The 7,166-nt window shown below is 39.5% G+C and overlaps 1 long non-coding RNA gene across 1 annotated transcript; it reads left to right on the forward strand.

Moving 5' to 3' along the window:
* The first annotated feature begins 3,922 nt into the window (after positions 1–3,922).
* On the forward strand, positions 3,923–4,683 carry LOC126335327 (uncharacterized). Its single transcript, XR_007564859.1, has 3 exons — positions 3,923–4,070; positions 4,229–4,339; positions 4,518–4,683. It is a non-coding gene; the product is annotated as an uncharacterized LOC126335327 (long non-coding RNA).
* Positions 4,684–7,166: the final 2,483 nt, after the last annotated feature.

Here is a 7,166-nt window from a genome sequence, read left to right on the forward strand (position 1 = left end):
TTGCATGAGTTTTGAGGTTGTGCGTGTTCGTAGAGTATAGACAAACTGAAACTGGATATCTATGTTTTGCATAGGTGTTTGTGGAATTTCAGTGATGATGATTACAAAAATAAGCAACATATTGCTGCCGCTGAAACCGTCATGTGCGATCATAACATAGGTTTGACAATATCTGAGCTTCAAGGCAAAATTTATTGAGTTAGGAGCACATATACAACTGAATTAAGAAAAATACAAGCAAGTGTAATTCTAGCAATGCTCTCGACTACAACACTAAAATCCCATAGTTCAAGTTGACCAACAATATTGTTGACAGGAGGGAAGGCTATACAAATTCAAGAAGCTGCATTCTTTATTCAATATTCATCTATTTAAAACGTCGCTGCAGTGCTCTCCATTCACACATGTTAGAATTTTGAAATATAATTAAAGTACCTTATTCCTTATCGCATAATTAACTCTATTTAGAAGAAAGGTGAACAATTCTGGTGACAATATAAGATAATTAAGAGCGCTTCTGGGGTCTTCTAATATAAACTATTTCAGCAAGGATGCTGAGCAGCCGAGCTGACGTCTTTTCTTCATCGAGTCACGAATCGAAACAAGTTTATTATTTTGTTCTTATGCACCGATTCCACGCAACAAACTTTAACTCTATTACATCTCGTGCGGCGGACAGCTGCCAAAACTTTCATTTCAGACACGACTCAGGCACCCACAAAACGACGAAACAACGTATACACTGGTTTCGCCGTGTCTACAGTCAAATAGGAAAACATTTGCGTTCAACTCACTCCACGCAACGAGTGGTGCAACCCAATTTCGTCGTGTAAACCGGGCTTTACGCTTTTCATCCAATAGTTACTTTCGCAGATGGTTTATTTCAGCATTCGCTGTTTATGATTTATCACTTGATTTCACAATTTCCAGTTTTTTTGCACTTCACTTCAATGCTGTCCTTAACTTACGCTCTATCCGGTAATGTAGCGTTCCCAACGTTTTCCTGGACATAAAAAAACACTAAGGCTAGGCGCAAATTGACACGCGTATAGCGCGTGTGGCGCGACGCAGCGCAGCGCGCGTTTTTGTAACATCACAGGTTCAAATGGGACCGCGCAAATTGGGACGCGACACGAGCCTGCGCCAGGTCGCGCTTCGTTGTGGTTGAGGCACAGTTTCTCGCGCCGCGCATCGCACGTGCCTCGCTAGCACCGAGGGAAATTTGAGTCGGGGAGCGGAAAAGTAGCCCGGCCATATGCTCACATCGGAACGGCGCATTTGAGTATTGCCCATACGATAAATTTCACCTTACTGTGTACTAAATTTTATTGCCTTTGGGTAGTGTTTCGTTTTTTGCCATTTAAACGCTCCAGCTATCTTCGTTAGCATGTTTTACTTTTCTGTTATTTATATCTGTATAGTTTTGTTTTGTTTTTCTTCTGTCAAGAAAAATGCCTACTTCAGTAACTGATGAGCCATTGGCCGCTGGAATTGCATCATACGCCTCCGCGATGTTTTCAGATCGCAAGAAGGGACAGAGGGTAGTGAATAAGGAAGCAAGGAATATTATAAAATCATGTGATTAAGAATCAAGGCAGGAAAGTAAAATAAGGTTATCTTCTCACTGCCTAGTATGCTGGCGTGTCTGTACGATCTGTTACAAAAATTTAGAAAGCGATAATCTCCACAGGTGTGATCCCTTTGTGCTTCTGGTAAAATGCGTCCACGACATGAAGTATACAAGTCTCACTGAGATTACTCTGATATGGATGTAATAATGTAATACAACACGCTGTACTACATGCATGTAAACATCATATTTCCACTGCAAACTAGAAACAGTCGAAAAGCAGTCACAAATAACAATGTTTTAATTGGTTCACCGTAACGACAAAAAGCATTTAAATTCTTACATGGGCATTATCAGCATTAATAAACTAATTATACGACAGGCTACACACAGGAGGAAAATTGTCTGTGTTATTACGAAAGTAGGAATATCCTAAAAGAGAGTTTTGATTAGATATATTTCATTTGTTGAAATGTACTCCTGACAAAGGCACATCTTACATGACAATGTTTTTCGAACTCCAACTCACAAAGCACACATGGCTAGCTTGTGCATTCCTGTCACGCGCATTATCCTTCGCTGCTGACAATACACTGACTATTGTGTTGTGCGACAGATCAATTGTTTATTTTTCTCACTAATAACAATTTTATTCGCGATCACACATTGTCAGTTTGGCAAGCCCTAGGTGAGTAACCAGTATCTAGCATGTGCCTACCATCCGGCTGAGGGAAAGCTCGTCATTATTTTAATACTGCTCAGATCAAGAGAAGGAATAAAATCCTTTAGTAAGTTTCCATTCCAGTCGCTCAGTGTTAAAAATAGGATGGATTACGAGGATTCCACCAAAATTCCAAATCTGTTTTTATGTGAGTTGTTAACCTTTTGTCATTCGAAGAAGCATCTCCATTTATGAGTAAAGGTCACATTTCTCTTGGTGACTGGTTTAATTGTACTTGCTTTGTCACAATGTAATTTGCCAAACTCATCTCACAGTAGCTATTGAGACAGAATTCCGAAACGGAGGGCCTCATTAAACAAGTAATTGGTAATCACAGAGCTCAATAGCTTACGAAAAACCTCATAGTATCGGTTTTCAGTAACACAAAAGAAGAAATTTCATATTTATTTTCCTAATAGGAAGCTCTTGTTTCGCTAGCTGTCGATAACTCTTAAAAAATTACAGTCACTGGAGTGAAATAAATAAAAAAAGAAGTACTGATATATCGCCACAGATAAGAAATTCCGCGTGTTTAATAACTGGGAAAACAGGCTAGGCGCAAATTGAGACGCGTATAGCGCGTGTGGAGCGACGCAGCGCAGCGCGCGTTTTTGTAACATCACAGGTTCAAAAGGGACTGCGCAAATTGCGGCGCGACGCGACTGGGACGCGATACGCGTCAGGTCGCGCGGCGTTGTGGTTGCGGCACAGTTTCTCGCGCCGCGCTTGCCTCGCTAGCACCGTGGGAAATTTGAGGCGGGGAGCGGTAAAATAGCCCGGCCATATGCTCACATCGTAACGGTGCATATGAGCAGTGGTAGTATTGCCAATACGATACATTTTGCCTTACTGTGTACTAAATTTGATTGCCTTTTGGTAGTGTTTCGATTTTTGCCATTTAAACGCTCCAGCTATCTTCGTTAGCATGTTTTACTTTTCTGTTATTTATATCTGTAGAGTTTTGTTTTGCTTTTCTTCTGTCAATAAAAATGCATACTTCAGTAACTAATGAGCCATTGGCCACTGGAATTGTATCATATGCCTCCGCGATGTTTTCAGATCGCAAGAAGGGACAACGGGTAGTGGATAAGGAAGCAAGGATTATTATAACGTCATGTGATTAAGGATCAAGGTAGGAAAGTAAAACAAGGTTATCTTCTCGCTGCCTAGTATGCTGGTGTATCTGTACGATCTGCTGTGATCCCTTTGTGCTCCTGGTAAAAAGCGTTCAAGATCTGAAGTATAGAAGTCTCACTGTGATTACTCTGATATGGATGTAATACGACACACTAGTGTCATGATATTTAATACTGCTGACAAAGGCAGATCTACTTTCACGACAATGCTTTTCGAACTCCAGCTCACAAAGCACACATGGCTAGCTTGTGCATTCCTGTCACACTCATTATCCTCCGCTGCTGACAATACACTGACCATTGTGTTGAGCGACAGATCAATTGTTTATTTTTCTCGATAACAACTATTTTACTCGCGATCACACATTGTCGATTTGGCAAGTCGTAGATGAGTGACCACTAGTGATGGGCTAAACTGCGATTTTCCGTAATCAGTGATTTATGTGAATGCTACTTTTCAGTATCTGCTATTCTTAACTGTGATTTGTCGCAGTTAAGGAACGTAGGTCGCGTATCCCTCCGCCACTGCTATTTCTGCTACTTCCGCGATTTCTGTGACTTCTGCTACTTCTGCGACTTACCACCGTATGAAAAAGTTACATCTGCCCACACAGAAAATTGCATCTCAACAAATCTGTCATTGGTAAGTAAGTTTTAAGTTTGTTCTTCCGTTGGCTTTAATTATGTATTAAAGAAACAACTGTGAAAATATTAACAGTGTAATTAATATGTAAGTAGCCATACAGTAGCGTAATAGTTCGTGTTTAGAAAATGAATTCTAACATATTGCTATGTTCACAGGTACCCGAACTACATTTCAGTCACTCAGTAAATTCATAACTCAAAATATCATTGTCAACAGATCTGGAGAAATTGCCACTGCATCTTTAGACCGTTTTCGTCAGACAAGAGGTTAGTTTCTAAGTGTTTCGATGGACTTAATTGCTTCAGTGAGATCGTTCTTGCAAATGTGAAATATACCCCATTGAGTGGCTTTCATTACAGCAAATATTAGCAATATACTCTGTCAATTATATTGCTTGTAATTAGTGACAGCAAAAATTGTTTAATAATCCTTGTGATTTTGCAGACAGTTCTGACTCTTGACTACTGGTTGCTGTACATATCTATCAACATCAAAGCTATTGAGAGAGGCTCGTGAAGATTCAAGACAGCTCTTAGAGGATTTGCAGTTTATAAGTGACATAATTGTGAAATACGTGTGCAGATGAGTGATTAAACTGTGTTTTATTCAAGTTGTTATGCGATTTTAAAGGAATACTAAATGTTAAATACAGTGATTGAATAATGAAAATCTCATTTTCCACATGTTTAAACCGTCGTATACCCGTAATTTTCCGCATATTTACTGGTAAACACTAGTTGAAGAATGACAGCCGCCCCCCCCCCCCCCCCCCCCCCCGCAATCTTGGTGTGACACTGACCTGTAACATAGCCCGAGGTATAGAATATGCATTTTGAGGCTGTTGATATTAAAGTGGGAAGTACAGATCTTCCAGTTAAATCAGGAATAGCTTAAGTGCAGTACTTGAAAGTAACACATGAAAAGCTTACTTATGTAGGTGGTTGTAGTGTCGGCAAAAAGTTCGTGTGTGAAGTTGCCATGTAGAACACCAGGGGCAAAACTTTTATCCCGAGTCTTGAACTGTGCCGGAATAAAAGTGAGGCATTCATATGACTCAATAATGCTGTTTTCATTTCACTACACATATACAGATGTCTAAGTTCTGTTGTGTTAACATTGCAAAGTCCTGTAGACCTGTGGAGTATTAACCAAAATTGTCATATTGTTACGTTACTTGATATTTTCAGGAGAAAAAGGCAACGTCTCTTCTTATTAATATAATACATTCAGAGTCACAGCTGTGTTTGACCAATCATAACTGATGCTGAATGTGCATGTCGTCATATAATGTGAAGGGCTTATTTCAATAGTGGCACAAGTCCATTACCTCCACTTTTCTGTCTATAATGCTTCTGAAATTAATGATCCAAACAAACATTAATAAAGGTTCATTTCTAGCAAGAAGCCATATGCTTGAATATTTCTGGTATCTCAACTGTAGATTTTTCAGCGCTCATTTAACTTTACGACTCCGTATCTCAAAATGAACAAAAATGGACTTGTACCACTAATGAAATAAGTCCTTCATATGCACACACAGCACACCGATCTCGTGAGGCACAAGGCTCTTATAACGAAGTACGTACATCGTTCAACAGATGGCACTAGGAAAAGAATGTTAACTGCACTTTTTAGTTGCTACTTGTGACTCTTAGTTGCGATTTGTCACGGAAATCGCAGTTTGACTCGATAGCGAATAGAATAGTATGAGCTTTGCTCAACAGATGGCACTGGTAACTGCGCTTTTTAGTTGCTACTTGCGACGCTTAGTTGCGATTTGTCACTGAAATCGCATTAAGCAGTATGGAATTCGGCCAACAGATGGCTCACGGCGTTTATTGTGAAATGTTACTCGCGACTGCTAACTGTGACTGAAATCGCAGCTAGATTTTGTAAAGTTGTTACTGTGATATCTGTGACTTCTCAATCACTGTGATTTCTAACAGATACGCGATTTCCTGCCCACCAGTAGCAACCACTATCTGACATGTGCCTATCACTCCGCCTGAAGGAACGCTCGTAATTTTAAGAGAACGACTAAAATACTTTGGTAAGTTTCCATTCCAGTCGCTTAGTGTTAAAAATACAATTGGTTACGAAGATTCCACGAAAATTGCAACAGGATTGGCAATCTATTCTTGTGAGAGTTGTTAACCTTTTCTCATTCGAAGAAGCATCGCGGTTTGTGAGTAACGGCCATATTTCTCTTGGTGACTGGTTTAATTGTACTTCCTTTGTCACAGTGTAATTTGCCAAACCCATCTCACAGCAGTTATTGCGACGAAATATCTAACACGGAGTGCCTCATTAAATAAGTAATTGGCAATCACAGAACTCAATAGCTTATCAAAAACCTCATGTGTCGGTTTGCAGTAACATAACAGAAGAAATTTCCTGTTTATTTTCATACTAGGAAGCTCTTGTTTTGCTAGCTGTCGATAACTCTTATAAAATTAGTCACTGGAGTGAAATAAAAAAAAGGGGAAGTATAAGTACTGATATATCTCCATAGATAATAAAATTCCGTGTGTTTAAGAATTGACAAAACACTCTCCTCCCTGTGTGCTAACATTCGCCAAACTTTCTTTTCGATGTCTCGAGCTGTTTAGGAGATAAATGAGAGATGTTACGAGTATTTCATTCTCGCGGGCGTGAGATCGGAAGTGAAAGCGCTACATAGGATCCATTTTCTCGAGATCGGAGGCAGATAGAGACCTCCTCCCAAGTCCAAACAAAAATTCAACGTGTTAGCTAAATTTCATACGCAGCAACATATGGTGTAATACGCACCAAACTCACTATCACAGTAAACCCTAATAGACTTTGCAAACTTTTTGAGTTTTGCGTAGTGTCTTGCTAAAATGTGTACTAGAGATGGGCAAACCAACACTTAACTGTTTCGAAACAAATGAAACAGTGCAATGTAATGTTTCGATACGCTGTTTTGAAACAGTTTGTGTTTTGTAATCTAATTAACCTACACATTTTATCATCTTGAATGTCTACTGTGTAAGTATGTCCATATAAACACAAATGAGGTGCAAGAGCGCTAATAATTTCGCAGAAAGTATGAAACTATCACTTGGCCGTCTT

Source organism: Schistocerca gregaria, chromosome 2 (assembly GCF_023897955.1).
Source record: "Schistocerca gregaria isolate iqSchGreg1 chromosome 2, iqSchGreg1.2, whole genome shotgun sequence".
Lineage (NCBI taxonomy): Eukaryota > Metazoa > Arthropoda > Insecta > Orthoptera > Acrididae > Schistocerca > Schistocerca gregaria.